At 36.9% G+C, this 23,262-nt stretch overlaps 1 long non-coding RNA gene across 2 annotated transcripts; it reads left to right on the top strand.

The window, feature by feature from the left end:
• Nucleotides 1-11,837: 11,837 nt before the first annotated feature.
• LOC118484947 lies at nt 11,838-14,387 on the top strand. Of its 2 annotated transcripts, none has more exons than XR_004875150.1 (4): nt 11,838-12,084; nt 12,167-12,353; nt 12,989-13,167; nt 13,305-14,387. It is a non-coding gene; the product is annotated as an uncharacterized LOC118484947 (long non-coding RNA). The 2 variants fall into 2 exon arrangements; XR_004875149.1 differs by having other exon boundaries at nt 12,976-13,167.
• The last annotated feature ends 8,875 nt before the right edge of the window (nt 14,388-23,262 follow it).

The raw sequence follows: 23,262 nt of genomic DNA, 5'->3' as shown, positions 1-23,262 counted from the left end.
TTCAAGCAAAATCTCAAGTTGACAGCTCAAGCGAAATCACAATTGGAGCGAAATTAGAACTGCAAACTTCAAGCGAAATCTCTTGAATAGCAATTCGAGCGGAATCAGATCTCCACTTCAAGCAGAATCAATTGACTAACACTTCGAGCGGAATCAAATTACTTTTCAGGCGGAATCACTATTACGAGCAGAATCAGACCCAAATTCCAAACGGAATAGCAGACTCGAGCGGAATCAAATGCTAATTTCAAGCGAAACCATGTTTTGGAGCGAAATCTGATGACATTTTCAAGCGGAACTAAATGTGTTCGTTCAAGCGGAATCAGGTTTTTGTCCTATTTTTGTCATTTTTAGTCCGTATTTTAATCTCAAACTTTCAAGGCTTTGTTAATGTACTGTTATGCACGTTCGGTGAAAATTTCATTCCATTTTGACCGTGAAATTTTGTCCAGTTTGAAAAAGAAGGTGTAGAAGTCAGAAAATAGATGATATCAAGCTAAACTCTTCTTCCTGAGCTCTGATACCACTTGTAGGATCGTTGTTTGACCCGACTGAGTCGTTCAGAAGAGCTTTATATCCGAATCAAAGGCGGAATCAGTGAAACGGACTTGGAAACAGCTTGATACTATTAGATCTGTCACTTATATTGATTATAACATCAATTACAACCTGAACAGATTTTGGCAGCACTTCGTTACAAATCCAGAAGCCGTGTGCCAAAAGAAAATACAAGTGTCCTATTTATACTAGTGGGATTCCGCTCGAAATGGACCAGACAAGTTCAAGCGGAATCAGATAACATGTTGATTTCGCTTGAAATGGTCAAGGACAGTTTCAAGCGGAATCTGATTATTCTGATTTCGCTTGAAATGTCACTTAACACTTTCAAGTGGAATCACTTCCTATAACCTGAAAATCTGTTTCTCGAACCTCGGACACTGATTTTCCTATTCTATCCTATTACATGATACAAGACGAAGTCAATAGAAGTAATGCACTAACAAAACCTGGCATCATCGAAGAAAGGAAGAGGCAAAGCAAAATCCAACAATAAGCTGCCACTATAAATGAATTCTTTAGAACCAAACATATGCATTAGCCAAATGTAAATCACGAATCTATTTCTAAAATAATTGGTACTTGATAAAAATAAACATCCAAAAGTCGCCAAATCTAAATAATTCACTAACCGACAAATCTGACACAAAATTAGTTAATTCATCAGCATCGATCCTCGCTGCCTTTTCTGCAATCACGACATTAGGTTTCTTCATCAACTTTTAATCTTCAATCTGCATCCCGAAATCAAAATCGATCAAATACACATAGGAAATCGATTCCCAACAACATAAGATCGATGAAACTGTTGACTTATTTGGAAAAATATAACTCAGGTCGTAATCCACTGCTGTAGCATGGCCTTTATCACAATCACCTCTCCTGGTTCTTCACATCTTGACCAAATTCATCTGAGATATTTGGTAGTTCCCCAACTATCATTCACTTTAGTGAGTATAACATCTACATGAAAAAGAGAGGTACAATGAAGTTTAATGGCAACCCTACCTTCCCTCGAGGATACTCTTTGGATCTCGCCAAACAACGGCTGATTAATTACGTTGTACGTAGCAAGTATGGATTCAGTGGAGAGTATGACTTGTCGGACTACTCGCTAACTAAACGTCAACTTGAATCACAACCTAAAATATCCTCTACAACGTCTGAAAAACAACGACAACAACAAAATCATCATTATTGTACCCAATACCATAGTTTATTAAACAACATTAGCTAACCAAAACAAAACCAAACACACAAATCAGAAACAAAAACGAAAAAATCAAACATCAGATAAACAATAATCAACACGCCTTCAAAAAATACAAAACCTAAAACAACAAAACGACACCAAAAACGGCATAAACCTAAATGCCTAAAATTTATAAATCACCTAAATGAACTTCATAGACAGGAAAAAAAACTCCCATTTGAACTTGAAGCAGCAACAGAACAACAATATCAACCCTACAACATGACAAATAATTAATCAGTCAACAAATTAGTATACACAACACCAAATTATCAAATGCAATTCAAGAATTTGAAACGCAAAGGACACCGGCAAATAATGAAAAAGAAAGACAACAAAGCCTACAAAGAGCGTTTCACATACCTGGTAAGCAACCAACGACCATCGCCGCCATGAATCGCCATTAACGCCGTTCACAAAAGTCGTAGAACACCGAGCAAAAGAAGAGAGATGGGGTTTGTAGCGTGGTTCTAGTAAACTAAAAGGTAAAGAAACCGAGAAGGAGGTGATGCGCCGTCGCAACCCCATCAGTTTTCCTTTTTTCTCTTTCTTCCCCCGGAACCCTAGAATCCATAGCGGTGACGGTCGCCGTTAACTACCATCGTTGTTTGCTGCGTCAAAACCACCAGACCATCACCATCGGTTTAACCCGAGGGTGGCCGGCCGGAGACCACGGCCGGATACTCCATCACCGCTCTCTCAAATATGTGTCTCTCTCTGTTACTCCACTCTCTATCTCCGGATATTTGATGGTAAGCGGTGGAGGTTGGGGAGACAAGCACGTGTTTCTGTTTAATCCCTGAAATACCCTTCATAACTGTTCATTCCATTATGTTTTTAATATGTATATAATTTGATTTATAGTAAATTAATTGTAAAAATACGTAATAATTTAGTCATTGAAGTAGAAATTTTTTATTGTGGAAAAAATTATGTATGTTTGAATCACTTGAGATGAGAGGTTTGTTGTATGTGTTGTGAGACACTCCCATCTATTCTCCATGCCCTTGGAGAACCTACATGTGAATCATGGGGGCAAAATTATGCTTTGTTTTCATGTCCGGACCAGATGTTGAACTGGTTTGCCTTACCGGTCATAGGTCAGGGCAGTCAGACTGGATGTAAGAGCGAGGTGATACCGTAAATATTATAAAAATATATAGGATAAATCTGAAAAGTTTTAATCAAAATCTGTTTCAACCCTCTGGTTTTCTGGTTTGATCGCTGGTTCCTAGTCTAACCGGCGGGTTCGACTCAAACCGTTGCTGATAAGATGAAAAATGGCTAGTCTGGCCATTTTTTAAAACAATTGTTATTTTGTACACTAGAATCTCAATCACCCCTTATAAAATTTTGGTTTAGCTCCTCAATAGTCTACTAAAACAAATATTGGGTCTGTCACAGCTCCATGTAGGCATCTCTATCGTACATCTACTCAAAAACATCTAAAAGTGTACTTATTGGAGAAGCTCTAATAATACGAAAACACATACAACCTTATAAACGTATATTAGAATCTTTTTCTTATGTATGTAAGTGTTGAAGAAAAATGATAGAAACTATGATCATACTGATTAGAAATTATGCTGAAAGAGTCAACAGGTCAAAGCTAAAGAGGAAATTTGACAAAGGACAAGAAAAGAGAAAGTCGGCATCCAGGAAAGATCAGATGGTCACAAAGAAGACTGGATCAGAAGATTTTGATCATTCTGATGATTAACATCAGATCTAATAAGAACAAATCATTAGAAAACTGATAACGTGAATCATCAGAATTCGGATGTCCCCACTTGTCGTGCCTGATAAGGAAGAAACAACTCCCAAGATGACCAGTGAATTGACGGATTCAATGAATATGCCAAAGGGAAACTTTTTCACAGGTCAAGTGTATTATATTTATAAATAAATGTTTATTCATGCCAATATTCTTTATAAATAGAGAATAAAATCCTCGAAGAGTAAATGAGTTGTGCCTTACATTTAATACATCCTACACACTTCACTACCCTTCACTTACACAGAATTCTTTGAGTATTTGTTTTGTAATAGCTAATAACAACCAAATCACCTGGTAACTATTCAAAGTGATATAAAACTTAAAACATTGTACTTTGGTTTTTTGAAAGTTTGATTTTTATTTATGCATACTATTTTCTATCTTGTTGAAATCTCTTGCCATTTTAGTAAAAGATTGTTTAACTGGGATCAATAACTTATTAGAAGGGTGCCCGTGCGATGCAGCGGAGAACCAAATATTGCCAAGGGTGTGCACCGTTTGGTTCGTTTATTAGCCTCACCCAAAACCTCGGTTAATCTATTTTTTAACCAATTAGTTTTTGGTTAAATGGTTTAGTTTATTCAGATATATTGTTGGTTTTCAGTTCGGTTCGGTTTGATTAATAACCAAACCAAACTTGGTTAAAAAGTTTACTTATGCTAGAGATATAAATACATGAAATACATGTAGTAGAGGTATAAAAGTTAGAAATATATGTAAATATGAATGTTTCCGTTCGGTTAATATTAGTTTTTCATGGGTACAAAAAAACCAATAAACGAATTTTTTTGGGTATTAGTTGATTTCGGGTCAGTTATGGCTAACAATTCAGTTATTGTTCACCCTAGACAGTGTTAATTACTTACCATATCAAGTTTTTAATTAAAAAATTTATAGCAATATTATACTCAAATTAAAAAGAATGAAATGCTCGTTTTTATGGTATAGTTTAAAAAACATTAACATATGTAAAAGTTATGGTTATTTAAAATTGTGAGAGTAATTGATCTAAAAAAAGGAGCTAAAGGTTAACTACTAATTAGTTAATCATAATAATCTGATTAAACATGAGAGAATTAAAATATAATTTAGATGATAGGTTAAAATGTAATTAGTGTTTGAGAAAAACTAATTTATTCTCATTTTAAAGATGAACCTTATGTATTAAGTTCAAAAAAAACTTTAACTTTTGGGCATTTTAAAATAGGAATATTGGATTTTAATAATCTCAACTATTCGCCGTTTGCCGTCAATAGTCATAACTTCAAAAATAACCACTGGTGGTCCCAACTATTAACATATTGACCTCCAATAGATCCTAACTAACAGAACCCTAACATCGTTAGTCTCTGGTAGCCAGAAATATATTTTTGGTCGGAAAACTCCTTTTTGGTTCGAAAACTCCACATTTTCGTCCCAAACCTTTTTGTAACTTTGTTACAGATCTTTAGGAACCTTTTTTCTAGTAAAAGACTCAATTATTGAGGTCACCGGAAAACTTCTTTTTAACTAGAAAACTCAATTTTTTTGGCCGAAAGCCTAAACATTTTGGTCAGAAACCTCTTTATAACCTTAGATCGGACCTTTATAAACATTTTTCTGGCCAAAAACGTTTTTCCGGCAATCGGAGACTAACAGCGTTAAGGTTCTTCTATTAGTCAGGGTCCATTGGAGGTCAATATGTTAATAGTTTGGACTTCTAGTGGTTATTTTTTAAGTTGAAACTATTGGCGACCAACAAAAAATAGTTAGGATTATTAAAATCCAATATTCCTTTAAAATACCCATACCAAATGGATTATAGTTTAGTATATATGAACATATAACAAAACAAATTAGTTTCGATTAACTATCAAAAAAGTTAAACAATGTCAATTTGAAATATACAATGTTGAATAAAAAGCTCAGTACATTTGCGCACATGGTTTAAGTGAGTGCATGCACAACGGATCAAAGTAACAAATTTTAATACGTAAAGACATTAAGCAAAAGTTGCATGTCATATGTCATTAATCGCTAAAATCTCGCAACCGAAAATGGAGAAAAGGGTGAACGAATCCAGAAAGTTTCCATATCTAGGAAAACTCTACCATTTACTTCAGTGATTGACAGTAAAAAGGGTCAATATATGAGTCATTTTCAGGATATGTTTTGTGGATGTCTCATATTTGACACTAGATAGGACGGTAATATAACTTTATCAACAAACGTCAAGAAAAAACAGATCTCCTATATATCGTTTGTTTCTTGAAAAGTAGTATGAACAATAAGATTTGTTAAAAAGGGGAGGTTGTCATCAATGGCGGAAAGCAACGTGTGGAAGGGAGACTGAATCTACATGCTCTTATCATTGAATGTTGAATCATTTCGGTTGGTTAGAAAGCAAATTCAAAGGCTATTTGCAAGGCTAGGTCTATTCGCACACGCCGTTTGTCTTTTTGCACACCCAAAGCGCCCCGCTATGGCCAAAGCGGGGCGCTTTGGCTTTGGTCAACAGACAAGGACTGACTTCTGTCAGTCCTTGTCTGTTGACTAAGCCAAAGCGCCCCGCTTTGGCCATAGCGGGGCGCTTTGGGTTTGCAAAAAGACAAACGGCTTGGGGCTTGGGGTGGGGATTATTTGGGTTGATTTTGGTTAGTTTTGTAGAGATTTTTGGTTGAATTAGTATGGTAGATATTTTTGAAGTAAAAAATTTTTATGTGATATTTGTCGTTATGAATGGGAATTTGTTTTTGAATGATTGAATGTTGCCTTTTTTGAATTAAAATGTCGTTATTTTATTAAATTAACGTTGTTTTATAATTACGTCGTTACGTCGTTATTTTTACAGAAGGTGTATATAATAAGTTGAACGAGCGTTAAATAAAGCGAACACGTTAAATAAAATATACAGAAAGCATTAAACGTAAACAATCCAGAACCAACGTGATGTAAATAGAAGATTAACTGCAATATATATATATATATATATCAGTTTGTACATACAATACACAACAAAAAGGTACAACTGAGTCAATAATAATACATAACAAAACACTAAACAAACAAACTAAATGTACTAATCCTCGTGCGGTGGGGACGGTGGGAGGGGACGTGGAGGCAACGCAGCGAGCTCTCGTAGCTCAACGAGCGTCTCGACCATCCACTCAATGAGTGCGCCCTGACGTCTGAGGCGCCGGTCGAAGTCCCGAGCCACCTCACGCGCTACCGGAGGTAGGTCAGCGTAAACGTGCTGCGGGTACTGTGGAGGCTCAGGAGCTGGCTCAACTGGTGGTACGTGGACCTCCTCGACCCGGTCCTCCTGCGCCGGATCATCCTGAGCCTGAGGCTGAGCCTGAGCCTGAGCCTGAGCCTGAGCCTGAGCCTGAGCCTGACCCTCAGGCTGATCCTCAGGCTCATCGATGCCCAGAGCCCGTCGCTGAGCCCGCCGAGCGGCCTGCTGAACATCAGGAGGGGCTAAGATCCCAGGCCTCGCCTCGATAACAACCGGGATGACCTCCGGCAACTCCACTGGCTGAAAAATCAGCCCGTCAGCACCCCTGAACCGCAGACCGACATCAAAGGTACGGGTGATTTGCATAGCGGATACTGACGCGCGGCCCAACCTAGATGACGGGACCGGATCGGACAGCAGCGGATCTAGCTCGGGCACGATCCCTAGCGATCGTGCAATGGCAGTGATAAACGAGCCAGTGTGAAGAAACCCGCGGAGCTGCCGGTGGTATGCAGTAGCAAAGTACTCTGCCAGGCTGGCTGCTAGATCGCAGGGCTGGCGGCGTAGTAGGCAGTAAAGAAAGAAAAGGTCACTAAGGTTGACCTTCTCCTTGCTGGAACCCCGCGGCACGATAGTCGACGCAATCACCTGGTGCAGGTATCGGTACAAGGGATCTACAATGGTGGTGGCCTTTTGCCAGGATTTCCCAAAGGGAACCCTGGAAATGGCCCTCCAGAAACTAATAAGCGTCTGCCTGTCCATCATCGTAACAGCCTGCGTATACAAATCAGTATCAAGCTCAGGCTCAGTGTACAAACCTGTGTGGACAGCAAACTCCCGCACACTCATCTCAAACTGCTGACCGGCCAGACGGAATGTAACCTCGTGTACCGGAAATAAAGGGTCCTCCACGTAATCCACCGGATGCGGCGCGTATGTAAACGTAGAGCAAAACTCGTACGTAAGCTCCGGGTACGAGTCCTCCATCGCCTGGATTGAGGATTTGCTGAAACTTTTCAAAGAAGCTCCTTTTCACTTGAGGGGGTGTTGGATCGATCTGTTTTTTCAATTTTTCAAATTCCGCGTCTACATCAATATCCTCTATTTTATTCCTTGCAGGCTTGAAGTCAAGCTTCTTCCAAAACACGTCTATGTGTGTGATCCGGATTTGCTGACCTGTGGATGAAAACAAATTAGGTGGCAAAATCATAACGAGAAAGTTCAAAAATAATAATTACCTTTATTTTCCAACTTTTCCAAACGACAGGCACATGGCAAACCACAGCTTGTCAGAGAATTTCCTCTTGCTGTTCTTATTAATATTTTGTTGAATATGGAACCGACAAAGATACTTATGCGCTTTTGGAAAAACTTGTTCACACGCGTTCATTAGCGCAAAATCCCTGTCTGTTAAAATCACGCGCGGTTCCATACATCCTGCCAGCATAGACTTGATCCTCTGCAACACCCATAGGTAGTTCTCTGACTTCTCGGCGGAAATTACAGCACAAGCAGCCGTAAACGATTTGTTTGTCGACGTCATGCCTACGACCTGAACAAATGGCAGGTTGTACATGTTCGTTTTGTATGTGGCGTCAATCATTAGCACATGCGGGAAGGCACACCACATAGTGAATGATTTTTCGTGAACAAAGAAGACGTCTTCAACTTCGTTCGATATCTCATTCGTGCGCATGTAATAAGTGTAATTTTTTTCGATAAGAATGTTTTCAAGTTTTTGCATCGGAGAGTTACCTACATTTTTTTCGGCGTTGATCTTCTGAACAGCGTTGTGTATATCTTTCGGAATAAGCTTTCTAGCCGGATTGTTTTTTGTCAGCGTTCGCCAAATACTTTGGTTGCGAATATCTTGCTCTGCCAACTCCTTAACCAGTTTTTTGTCCTCCGAAGAAAGCCTTCTCGCATACGCGTGACCCTCGAAGTTTTCAATAGGAGTGTGGTTATGCTTCGCCTTCGTCACCTCGATCCTCCAAACACTTCCGGATGATTCCGAAAACCCGATCATCTCGAACGGGCAGCCTATTTTCTTGCTACCCGTTTTCCTCTGTGTAGCTACACTCTTATGCTCCCCACCAAAAGTACATTGAAACCAAATCTTGTAATTCTCTCCTCTTTTATTCGACCTCTTTGTCACAATGAGGTAACCATTGTCTTTTGCCGTGTCTTGTACCCAACGCACCATCTCTTTACGTGACGAAAAGGTCTGCGTTGTATCAAACGAAAATGTAACCGGGTAACAACCTTCCTCGTCAACAGACACATCCTCCGGCTCACCATCGTCACCGACATTCGAATAGACTTGATGTTCAAAGCTTTGTTCACAACCGTAACTCTGGGTTGGATAACACTCCTGCTGTACAAAGCTTTGCTCGCCACCGTAACCGAAATTTGAATAACTTTGATGACAACCGTAACTGTCGTTTGGATAATACTCCTGCTGTACAAAGCTATAGTCGCCACCGTAACCGAAATTCGAATAACCTTGTTGTGCGTAAGGGTCCTCCACAGGGGTATTCAAATCCAGCTGCACCGTGTTATCACGATAACGAATGCCAAAGACAACCTCTGTCTCCCTCAAGTTGGACGACACCGGTTTCTCAAACGAGTCAGAAATAGCGGTCCCCTCGTAAGAATCAGGAACAACCGACTCGTCAGAATAATCACCGAAAAGATAGTTACTGAACCACGACATCGTTTTTTCAAAAAATTTAACTAATAGAGCAAAGAAGATCGACAGAAAACAATTCGAGTGATGAATCCGTTGTCTGGCCAGTGATTTAAAGCCAGAATGTGGGATCGAAGCGCCGCGCTTTGGCCATAGCGCGGCGCTTAGGGTTCACGGGCTCACTGAAACCTAGTCACACTTTATGTCTGTCAGTCTGTCACTCAGTCAGTCATTCGAAACCTCGTATCACCTTTTGTCGCCCTAAGCGCTGCGCTTTGGCCAAAGCGGAGCGCTTAGGGGTGTGAAAATTATTTTGGCGTGTGTGATTAGCATGATCCATTTGCAAACCACAATAGTCAAAAAGTGTGATGGCATTCGACATATATAGAATACTACATTCAAAAGTATATTTGAAATGAACTATTTTAACTTTTTACAATATCTGTTTGGGTAACGTGTAAGAGCCTACCCCTGAGAGGGGAGCAATGTACACCTTGAAACGACTATTAATTATACATTCAGACCGAGTGCCAAAATGTGTAAACTATTGGATAAAGATAAAACGAGTGAAGTTAAGTGAAAAATCTATCATGATTTTTAGCTTATAAGTTAAATAAATTATTCAAAAAATACAACGTAAAAAAAAATTAAAAACAATTACAACAAAATCATTTATACAATAACCATATTACTTAATTGTATTGAGCCGCTAGAAACTCTTAACTTTTATTCTAACGGTCCAAGCTATACGGTGCACCTTAACCTTAGTTAATGACAGTGTATTACACAAGTTAAAGTGTACGAATTTAATAATAAGAAATATTATATCTGAATGTAACTTCATATTATATATATACACCCTTTTGGATATCAATTCAATGTAAATCAATTGGTTAAATAAAAAGTCTACTAGATGTTTATACAATATCTTCAAAAGATGAGTAAATGATTTTGTGTGATTTGGACATGACCCAACGTTCATCAACCTCTTTTTATAAAGCCGTCCATTTAACTTGCTACACTACATTCTATTTCACATGTGAATTTTGCCAAGTATACTTGACAAATACGAAAACAAAGATTTGGATCGTGATGGAAATATTGACCATATGGATGGTCCATATGCCATAAGAAAAATAAAAAACACACCAATTGACTAAAGTCAAAAAAGGAGTTGACAAAAGTGAAGGAGAAAAATAAAAAAGCAAAAGGCAAAATCGATAGGTTCATCGTGGAATTGCTCACCAGAAAGCCTTACATGGTGCGAAATTGTTTGATGTAATGCTTACCATTTATTGGAAAAGAATTTCCATGCAAGTATTTTCCATATCCAATACTATCACACTACACGTTAAAGGACTTTTATCAAAGGTAAATTTTAATTTCGTAAGAATATTATCAATTGAAAATTTGTGGAGAACTCGGGCGTGGGTAGAAAATTTACCTACGGATATTTAACGATGGATCACTAACATGTATTTAGGGATCAATAATGGACAATCGACGGATTTCAGTATTTATAAATGAAATTTGCTATGGATACTCGGTTATAAATTGGTCGCTAATAATCCTTAAAAAATATATTTTCTTTTCTTTTTCAAGTTTTTTCTATATATAAATATATACAATACACATAAGATAAAAAAATTTCTATAAATCCTCAAATCCAAAATTAAAAGACGTATAACCACCAAATGATTAAAAAGTCATAGTCTCTTATATACAAGAAGTCGTAAGAATGGTATCAAACGTACTCCGATTGAATTCATTTTAGCGGTATTGGAACTATCTCGTTGAACTTTACGATATTAGATTTTAGGTTTTCACTTTTAGATTTTCAGCTTGTAAATTTCAAATTTTTGTTTTGATTATTGTGTCTTTATTTGGCAATGTCTCTATTTTTCATCATTGTGTCTTTTTTTGCGATTGATTAATGTGTCTTTCTTTCTGAGATTGTGTTATATTTCTTGGCATTTTGTTACATTCTGTGATTCATTGTGTATTTATACAATTCCTAGATTTAGGAAACTTTGTAGGATAACTTTACTCTTAAACACTAAACAAATATGTAAATTACATGTGATAAAGATAAAATTTATTTGTTCAGTTCTCTCCATCTTGTGAGTTTACAAATGTATTTATACAACTTGTGATTGTTGCTATCAAAACACTACAACAATCTTGTCCATGAACTAAAATAGAATGGTTCATCCTTTAGTAACAACAAAACAAACCCATGCGGCCACGCATACAATCTTTTTAAAAATAAACATATCTATATCTAATGGTCCAAATTATTCAATATATACAATTTGGGTATGTTCTTAGGAACAGTTCCCGTTCCCAGGTTATTTCCACCTGCATCTGCCGGTCATTTAATACCGATAACCACCGCTCCACCCCTAATGCAGTTCAGGCGACATCCAAATTTAGGGCATCGCTCACCACTGCTCTGCTGCGAACATAGGCATCCACCACCAGTCGTCTCATTTGGTTTCTCTCTATAGAACCCCCTGTTTCTCTCTCTAGGAGAGGACGAACGAAGATAACGATCATCATCTTCTGAACAGAATCATCCGTCACCGAAGCGTCCAAAGGTCCGAAAATGCTATATATTTTGCTTTCATTTGTTCAATTTCATGTCTATTGATTCGTTATTGGATTGATTTCGGTTTTTAGGTCGAAAATGGAGATGAATCGGAGAAATCGACGGCGGAGGAGCGGTTACAGCCGGCGGCTGTGCATAATTCGAAGGAATTGAGCTCGCCGACGGCGGCGGATCCGCCGGAGAATGCCGATGTGAGCTGCAGGAAGGACGGCGAGGTCGTTACTCCGGCTGCATCTGTTGTTACTCCGATTGCTCAAGGTTAGTTGTGAATCTGTTGCATGTTTGTTAGTGGAAGTGTTTGTTGTTGTTATGTGTTTGTTGATTTCCCAGAATAACCAGAAATTAGGGCTGGGACACCAGCCATCAATTTGATCAAATTTTAAACTTTGTAGAACATGCTGTGGGGAATTTAGCTATAGGCTATCTTAAGTGAAACTGTTTTGCTTTATTAGGGCTGGACTTGATTTTCGATAATTGTTAAGACTCAATAATCAAGATGAATATTGATTTCAATTCTTTGCTTTGTAAACAACCAGTGGTAAGATTTAAATTGCTTACTAAAACTAGTCACTGTATGTTTATTTTATTGTTATTTTTTTATGAACCATGAGAGAACATCAGGGAAAACTAACATCAACTAACCAATGGGAACAACTTATTGTGTTTTGATACAAGCATAACTCAATAAGTAGTTTTGAGATCGCTAATTTTGAATAGCGATTTATTTAAATTGTATTTTTATAAGAACCATAGGGTGTCATAAGATATAATATAATGGTTTAGGAAACTCTTGCATAATGTTGATGGACTCTAGGAGGAATCGATGACTGTTTAAAACAGAAGAAACTTTAGGTTCCACCAAAGCACTAACGTGGCTCAGATGTGTGCATCAGGCTACCCCATTTATTGCTGGGCTTGCAGTAGCGGCTGCAGCCATGGCTGGAAAATATGGAATTCAGGCTTCGCATTCTTTCAAGAATAGACCCCCCAGACCCAGATCACGCAGGTTCTACGAAGGCGGCTTCCAACAAACAATGACATGGCGAGAAGCAGCTTTAATCCTCGGTGTTAGGTAACCTTGAGAAACACCGAATAAATCAAAAAACTGAAATATGAATAAAATGTTTCTCTACATTTGTCCTTTGATGTATGATCACTTAGGCTGCTTATTAATTATTATAAATATTTTTCGTATGTGGTGTTTGACAGAGAGAGCGCAGCAGTGGACAAGGAGATTCAAATATGGAGACTAAATTCAATGGTGGTAGGTACTGCTAGCTGAAGAACAACGGCAATCCAAGGACTTGCGAGACAGATGTCATGTGCAGTGGCGGTTCAACGAAACAGAGAGGGAGGCATCCGTATAACACGATTGGATGGTGTGCGCGTGGTGACCCAAGTATAAGGATGGCTGAAGCAGCCCTACTCACACTCATAGTAGGGCTATCAATGTCCAAGATTTGCTCAGCTTACCGTATAGCTGATGGCCTCTACTTTTGGAGCGCAAACCTTTGCGTTAATAAATGGGGCGCATTTGCTTCTTGGCTCACTGGCTGGCAATTATGGTGATTGTTATTCCGCGCAACGCGCGGAGTCAATTACTAGTAATATAACAATTAACGTAGGGTCTTAGGAACAGTATAATTATTGGACAAAAATAGAAGTTTAATTACGGTTGTGCCATCTCCTTTGTAAAAAGAAAAGAGACGCAGAGAAGACGGTAAAGAGAGAGGGAGACACTTTGGGGCAGCCACCAATCCTTAAGACGGAGACACGGGGGCGCGCAGGCAGTGACATCACAACCTGACGCGTACACTACCACAACTCACTGACCGAAGGATGAGGGTTCCGTCCGTGATGTTGGTTCGGCGGTACAAATGACGATGGTTCTATTCCTATGGTTCAGGTGGTGTACGAGGGCGACCGGCGGCGGCGGCGACAACTGGAACTAGGGTTTCGACCAGTGTCCTACAGCCTATGTGGCTACAAGACTATGTCCCCGGCGACATGCAATGGCCACGCAGATAGGGTTTCGCCGCAAACACAATGACGACGGGGCGACTGTGGTTGATATCCCGCGACATTGGAAGCCGATCTTGCCGAACCAGGTACATATTCTAACGAACGAGGTTAGAGACTTAGACTTGACTTGAGTGTAGCTTATTAGGTCGATTTGATGTATGATATGACGGTGTTCGATGTGGTGTTCTTCGGCGACGCTCAGATGGTGACGATATGGTTTTGATTGGGATGTATAATTGAGAAGTAAATTGTTTTATCAGAAATTTTTATGTGTGCTGCTGATTAGTTTGGTTTGACAATTATATATTGGGATATTAGCCTGTAATAATCCCATCTACACCTTTCCGTTAATAATCCCACCTCAGAATATTCCCCCCACCAGTCCCACCTTTCACCTATTTTTCCTACAATGGTCCCCCGTTAAAAAATCTTAATGAAGTTAAGCTTTTTTCCAAATTACAAACAGATTTTTAGGGCTTTTGATTAGAACGATGATACGAGTCCATTGATGTAAAACTTGCCTCGAAACAGTGCTACAAACGATGAAAACGACGCTTCAATTCGGGTGTTTAAATTTCCAATTAACCAAAATCAAGTCACTTGGAGCACCATTTCGAAGTATGTTTTACATCAATGGACTCGTATCATCGTTCTGATCAGAAGCCCTAAAAAATCTGTTTGTAATTTGGAAAAAAGCTTAACTCCGTTAAGTTTTTTTAACGGGGGACCATTGTAGGAAAAATATGTAAAAGGTGGGACTGGTGGGGGGAATATTCTGAGGTGGGATTATTAATGGCCAATAAGGTCTAGGTGGGATTATTACGGTCCAATTCCCCTTATATATTTATAAAAGATGGGCATGAGGCGATATGAAGTAAATACATGTTTTGGTTTATTCAAAACCCTTTGCAATTTATGTTTTTTGGCCCAACTTTTTTTTTTGGATGAGAATTTGTGAGGAGGGTATTGCAGCTTGCATTGTCTTTGGCTAAGCGGGATTTTGTAAGCCTTGCTTATTGTTAGCACAAGAGGTGAAAGTATTAAAGTTACTGTAGTACATAAGAATGGGTTCACTATAGGTTTTTTGTTATTCATTGTTGTGTCACTTATATTGTTTGCCTTGAAAAAAGATATGCCTTTTTCCTAATGTGTTTTTCTGTTTAGGTGTTCTTGCATTCTGATGCATGTTGTTTAGTACCTTAATATCGATTCTACTTTCCTGCACAACGACATATATTTATTTCCCTTAGATATGGCCTTTAGTGTTTACCATGTATTCGTTTACTTTGAGAATGTATGATTGAATGTAGTTTTAATCCTGAATAACATAGGTCAAAGTTCTATCCACAATTTATTTAACTTCGGGCTTTGTGATTGCGCTTTTGTTTTTTTAAATCATTCATTTGTTAGTGAAAGTTATGGACTTTCGATAGCGATTACACTTGCGGATAGCATGAATGTGAATTCAAAAAAGATGTGAAGAAATTCAAGGTGGAGTTTCGTATTCAGGTATAACAGAGGCCAGATTTTTCATGTAATGTTCTTAGATCCTTTTAAAGACCCATGTTATCTTGGTTTGGCCACCCTTAGGAATCCATGAAATATAGCATTGTTTGCCTTTTTGAAAAAATAATTAAAGAGACAATGGATTTAGGGTTTAGGGGTGTTTGGGATTGGTTATAGTATTGTTTCATAGTTAGCTCCATAGCAATAGAATTATACTATTCTTAATGTAGTACTAAAGAAATTTTTTGAAGAATAATATTCATGCTATTTTGAAAATCTTGCATCTTCATGAATGAAAATCAAGAAAAGTTTACATTAACAGGGTAACACATCATCACATATGTATGTTGTCGTGGTTATCTATTAATCTATTATGTAGCATATAAGTTATCTCTAATCTTGGGAAATTTGACTGTTTATTCTTGGTTATATTGTGTTATCTTTATTTTGATGTGTTTCGCTTTGTAATTTGTTTGTTATGCTGTTTTGTAGAAAAGACAGTCATATGTTATCCAAGCTAAGACGGTGAATGCTTCATATTATGAAAAATTACTTGAAGAATATGAAGATCAAATGTTTTCATGTGTTCATGTATAAAGATTGTATCTGCATACATTTGCATTTAGCTTGCATTCTAAATTCTGTTATTTCTATTACACTATTAAATTTCATTGTTTTAATCATTGAGGCTGATTAGTGAGTGGCCTGTGAATTTTTCATTGATGTTCTATTGATGCAAATGTTGTCGTCAGAACAAAGCTTTACAAATCGTAACACTTATTAATAATGAGGTATATCGCGACTTTATTTTTCAAGTTTTCTCTTTCACTTGTCATTCTATTACGAACCGAATCGGTACTAACCGAATGCCCGCCGCGAAGCGCGGGGGATTCTACTAGTATAATAATAAGTTAGATTTACCAATTCCTGCCTTATTCCCACTAAGCAAAACGATCTTTATACATAAAAGGATATTATACATTAAAAAAGTTCGCCGCGTTGCTGCGAATATCTTTTGTTATTTAATCTGTGTTTACATTTGTCTTGAAATCACTACGAACGTGTTGCGGACGGAACTGCTGCCAAGAATAAAAAGAAAATGTAGAAAAAAACACTAAAAGATAAACGAAAGAAAAAATCAACCAAAAAAGTTGTATGGTAATGATATTGTTTATATGAAACCCGTGGTTAGAGATGAGCAAATTGTTATGGGTACCGGTACCAAATTTGCCGAACCGAAAGATCTTAAGTACCAATTTGGTACCGACTTTTGGCGTTTCTGGTACCGGTTCACTACCGTTTTTTACCTTCATATACCGGTATTTTCGGTATCAGTACCGATTCTGTATCGGTTGGCACCGAGCTCATCCCTACCCCTGAAACTAAAAAACAAAAAACTAAAAGTTGAAAAAAATCAACAAAAAAAACTTGTACAATACCGTAGTTCGTACGGTAACCGTGATCAGGGATGAGCAAATGGTACCGGGTAGCAGCACTAAATTTCTCGAACCAAATGATTTCCAATATCAATTCGGCACCAACTTTTGGCGTTTTCTGCATTAGTGCCGGTTTTTACCTTCATGTACTGATACCGAACAAAACCGTACCGGTATTTTCGATACCAGTACTGGTTCGGTACCGGTTGACCCCAAGCTTATCCCAACCGTTGATATTAAAAAAGGATTAAAGTTAAAAATTAAAGAAAATAACTATCATTATAATATTAAAATAATAAACGTATTAAAAAACTATATATTATTATAATATTAATAATATATAGTAATACCAACATAGTATAATATAAATTCATTTGTGTTGAAGAAAAACGAAGATAAAGAAGAGAAAATGTTATATATAAATATGTTCTCACATGTTTATCTGATGATAGAGAATCAAAAAAGAGACTATTGCAATTCACCTGCTTGTTACTGGTTACTGATGTACTTGGTCGTCATCTTCTGCTATATATCTGGGGGTGTAAACGAGTCGGGCCGAGCCCGAGCTCGATCAGGCTCGAGCTCGACTCATTTGGTTTTTATGAAGCTCGAGCTCGAGCTTGGCTCGGTTCGAGCCTACTTCTTTAAGCTCGAGCTCGGCTCGCGAGTAAAACCCAAAGCTCGAGCTCGGCTCGAACTATTTTGAGAACAACCTTAAACGAGCTAAAAGCTCGGCTCAAGCTCACTTCAACATCGCTTAAACGAGCCAAAGCTCGGCTCGAGCTCGGCTTTTCAATGTTATCATCATTATTAATATATTATATATAAAAAAAATTAAAATTTTGTATGGGCTCGTTTAGGCTCAAGCTTTGTATTTTAGGCTCGAGCTCAGGCTCGATAACAAAACGAGCTCTATTTCAGGCTCGAGCTTGGGCTCGGGCTCGTTAAGGCTTGGCTCGTTCGAGCTTTTAACCGAGCCGATCACAAGTAGCTCTCGAGCCTCTAGGCTTGTTTACACCCCTATATATATCTATACAACACATTATGAGCACACCCCATTTGAGAAAAATAATGAATTAGAAAAACTCTTGATTTGTGATTACATTCCACATTTAGAAAATTATTTTTTCATTCCTCGATCTTTTCTCAGTCGGTGAATACCTATGTGTGAGTAACTTTTCTGATACGTGCCCACCCACGTAGGCCAAGCACATGTTTCCTTAATGTCGGTCATGCAGTAATCTTTCTTTTTCCTTTATTTCTGAACTTGGTTATAACCCTGTGTATTATACGGGTTAAATAAATATTTATATACTAAATAATAAAATAATATATTTTTAAAAATCTCTTTTATTGTACGGGTTGAATAAAAGTAATTTTATATATTAAATAGTAAAAAGTTATATCAATAGGAACCATATTGTACGGGTTGAATAAATGCAATTTTATATACCAAATAATAAAAAAGTTATATATTTAAAACAACATGTATTACACGGGTTGAATAAAGTAATATTGTTTACCAAATAATAAAAAATAATATCTTTAAAAACCCTCGTGTATTATACGGCTTGAATAAATATGATTTTATATACCAAATAATAAGGAAATTATATTTAAAAAACTAATGACATAGTCGGTATGCGATAGATTTGGTGATTGCGGAGATGATTATTAAAAAGAATATATAGTGGTCAAACATGTTATTCAAGAAGCAAATAAGCAACCATTTGAGTGATAAAATATAAATTATATTTAAGAAACCCGTAAGAAATCTAATTTAAAAAATTAAGACTTTGCTATTATTAGTAAAGTCAATGATTTTATATTTGTAATTTTGCTTGGTATTATTTTATTAAAAAGTGTATATTATACATATAATTATATTATGTCTGAAGTTATTGATGTCATCCAAAATGATTTTTTATTTTATTTTATGTCTAGCATTATAAATATCATGGTAAAAGTTTAAAGCTTATTAGAGATAATTATATCACTGAAAATAAAAAGAGTAAATTTGTATATGTCATCTTAAAATTTGATAGAAATTTACCATTTTTTACATACTAAATGCTTTATATAGTAATATAGATGCTCCTACTAAATATTATTTTATTTAACTCTTCTACTTAACTATAGATAATTATAATTTATTTTAACTTTAATGTATACTTCTCATTTATAATATTATTTATTTGATTTTCTATATCATAAAAGGACACATGGCGTTTTATAGGATGATCTCAATTATTTTTTTCTGCCTAAATAAATATATACTATAACTATTAATTGATATATATAACTAATATTTTTAATACTTAATAATAAATTAATATCTTCCAAAAAAATAATAAATTAATAATATAAATAGATAGATGGATGACGTATGAATTGTGTATGTATTCGTTTGTTGCATGATTATTGTATTATCTTTTAAGCCGTATTCTTATATAGATTTATTAGTTATTAATATTAATAATATTATTAATATTATAATTATCTATAAGACATGGTCTCATATAATGACAAGTGTCCCAAAACAGGTTTCTTTTATTATATAGTATAGATTAGTATTTGCAGTTACTTCTAGTCATGGGTTAGTGAGTTCATTTATGTGTTGTCACTTTCGGTTTGTGTTGCTACAACAAATATAAGACCAATGATAGTGACTGTATTGGTTAGGTAAAAGGATTCAAGAGTTTCGGTTTGCCTAACGCAGGTCGTGGGGTCCCCCACGTATGCAATACGTAGGGTTTGGATCAAGGTGTTTGTTATTATTCTTGAGCTCTGGATTGAAGGATATTCAACCCAGAATATTGATGATATTTAAGTGTTATTATTATTTGATATTTGAAGTGAAGAAGAGATTGTGCAAAGTACACAATCTGGAGGGAGAGAAGAGAATGTATGTGTGTGAATGAAATATGAGTGAAGGTGTTCTCTGATTTATAAAAGGATGGTTATGCTATAAGGAGAAACCTTTGACCCTTGATTCGTGACTGCAGTGGGGGACTTGCCCATTTTGTTAAATGCAAGGCTTTTGACCTGCGGATAATAGAGTATGTCTTCCCTCATGTGTCGAATGCTGTTGTTTGAGGGAGCCCACACGTAGAGTGTGATGTGACTAATCACTGTTTCATTCCTTTTGCTGCTTATGGCAGCTACTTGCTTTTGAACCCTTTTATCTTTCAATCTTTTGAGTTGTGTTGCACTCTGGCCAATTTATTAAGCTTAAGCTACCCACGTCATCAGCCCCCAAGTCGGAGGTATTTGAGGAGTAAGCTCGGATGCTTCTGACTTTTGTACAACTTTTTGTTGCTCAAAGGCTTCAAGGCTTGAAGGGTTACCGCTTCTATGTTTTGTGCGGTAGGACTTCAGATTTGAATTTGAAGAGACGGTTGATGTGACTTGTGGCAGTTTTTCAGGCGGCGGTTCTTTTCCCCCTAGGTAATAATAATAACCGCTAGGCTTATTAATTATATCTTTATCACCCTTATTCAAAATTACAACTGTCATTCACTATTATCTTTCTTCAACAAGATTCCTTCAATTTCTCTGTTCAACTTCCAGGTTAGTTGTAAGTCTAAAAAAACGGATCTTTCAATGATATCAACGAACGCCGAGTTTGTGCTGAATCCAAACTTGGTGTGATTCAAGAAAAATAGAAAATACAAAGAACAATACCGAATCACTTTCAATACTTGCACACGTTCTATTACTATTAAAGCAAAACATCTAGTACAAGTATCCCAAACCACCAAATCGCCTCCACTCTCTAGCTCTGTAGATATTCTGTAACAAGGAGGTCTAGCCCTAAAACAAGTTGAAAACTTGTTTATATACCCAGGCAAGCTCATTTCCTTACATGGGCTCCCCTTGGGCCTGCTTGGCCCACATGGCGTAAAGCTTGACCCAAATGACCTATAAAGGTCCAAAATCTAATATAAACTAAACTAGTAAGGCCCCGTTCGTAACCCTAGCCTGTTGTGTTAATTTGATACGTTAGTCTCACACTTTAAGGCTTAACAATCTCCCCCTTGACTGATGCCATCAAATTGTCTTCATAACATGAATTCAACAACGTCTTCAACGAAGTCTATGGTTTTCGTTATGCTGTAGATGTCTTGGAAGTTCTTGACTTCTGAACTCTCAGCACCGGGTCTCTTTATTCAGCTCTTGTGGTTAGCTTCATACTAGGATCACGATCAGCATTGCTTGAAATATCTTTGCTAAAAAGAATGCGAGAGGAAGATTCTCAGCAACTCTTCTCTTAGTCAATCTTCCTCTTTCAAGCAGCTTCGCAGGTACTTCTTCACATGTACTTTCATTGTCAGACAGCGTTTTGTATCCGGTTCTTCTGACTCAGGTACATCTTGTTGTTGTGCTGCTTCAAGCTTCTTCAGCAACTAACAGCATCTCATTTTTCGGCAATCCCTGTTTCTTGATTGAAATCCAGTTCTGCACATGCTTAGAAATTCATAAGCAAACATTTCTTATGCAACAAGGAGAGTACCATATGAACACTTGGTACATCCAAGTACTTATACTCGGATTTCACAATTTAAATTCTTTCAACTTTTGATGATCAGTCAAATCTTCAAGAACGATTACATTTTTTAATTTTAAGAAAAACAAATAAACACTCTATTTTTGGATTTTTGATTTATAGAAAAACAAGACACTATTTTTGAATTTTTCTAATTTTTAAATTTTTAAGAACTAAAAAGAAATAAAAACTCAAAATATAAACAACTACCATAATTACAATTGCAATGGGATCAAAATTCGTTCTCAGGCAGACTAAGGAACACTTATCAGTACGAGCCTAATCAAGCTGGTCTATGCGATTGCCAATATGTTTGTCCACTTAAACTTTAACGCTCAACTTTCAATTTTCAACTTCGTGATATGCTTAAGGTAATATAATACTATTATACCCGTGTGTCCCATTCCAAGGCATACCCCCGCAATCAAGGTAAGCACAACGATTCATCGTAACAGGTGAGTATACTGATGTCATCCTTTTTGATTTACAACGTTAGACCATTGGTGACTGATTAGTACTTTCATACAGCAGAGCGACCAATAATTGTGTCCAACGAGGGCGAGGCAAATACCATTTTGGTACGAATTTGGCTCTTTGAGTATTCGGAATTTTCTCATTTTGAGATTTGATTCCTTAGGATTTTTGTCCTCTTGGGATCTTTTAAGATAACCTGACTGTATCTTTAGGTCTGTATATAGTCTAGATGTAACAAAAGGACAGCCAAGATATCCCCAGATGATTCAACAATATAAAGACCTAAAAGCTTAGATGTTGGCTATCAATCAACGCAAGAATTAAGACCATAAAATCATACGTCTTTGGTATGTCACCCACATGGTACATAGTTCGTTATGTTTATATCACTTAGTATCTTTTATCATTTTGAGCGTCAAGCATATCGACATATCGTAGTAGATCCTAGTCTTTTCAGCTATGACACCTTACATGTGTTAGTCAAGCCCTTTAACACAAACACTTATTTCATTTCCATATCATGCAATTTCTCTTTTTGGATTTTTACTGTTTTTCAAATGTTTTTGTTTTTTTCTCATTTTCTCCCCCTAAAACAAAGCATATTTACAGCAAACTCTTTTGGATTTTTCTGAGTTTTCTCCCCCTAAAATATATATCTATCTATCTCTCTTTCCCCCTAAATTTGTGCGTAAATCTTATGCGTAAATTTACCAGAGAAAGGACGATTTATGTACAAAGTTATGAACTAAGAAAAAGAATTTTTTTTTATTTTTAACCGTTTTGTCATTAGATTGAAAACTAATCAATATCAAAATTAAAGTACTGAAAAAGCCACAAAGAAATATTGCATGATATAGGAAATGAAATAAATGTTCGTGTTAAAGGACTTGGCTAACACATGTAAGGTGCCATAGCTGAAAAGACTAGGATCTACTACGATATGTCGATAGGCTTGACGCTCCAAATGATAAAAGATACTAAGTGATGTAAACATAACGAACTATGTACCATGTGGTAACATACCAACGGAGTATGATTTTATGGTCTTAATTCTTGTGTTGATAGATAGCCAACATCTGAGGTTTCAGGTCTTTATATTGTTAAATCAGCCGGGGATATCTTGGTTGTCCTTAATTTTCTTTGATCATCCTTCGGAGCAATGGGTGCAAAGAAGGACATGGGG

The sequence above is a fragment of the Helianthus annuus genome, chromosome 12, assembly GCF_002127325.2.
Source record: "Helianthus annuus cultivar XRQ/B chromosome 12, HanXRQr2.0-SUNRISE, whole genome shotgun sequence".
In the NCBI taxonomy this organism is placed as follows: domain Eukaryota; kingdom Viridiplantae; phylum Streptophyta; class Magnoliopsida; order Asterales; family Asteraceae; genus Helianthus; species Helianthus annuus.
This window is presented reverse-complemented; position numbering and strand designations above follow the sequence as displayed.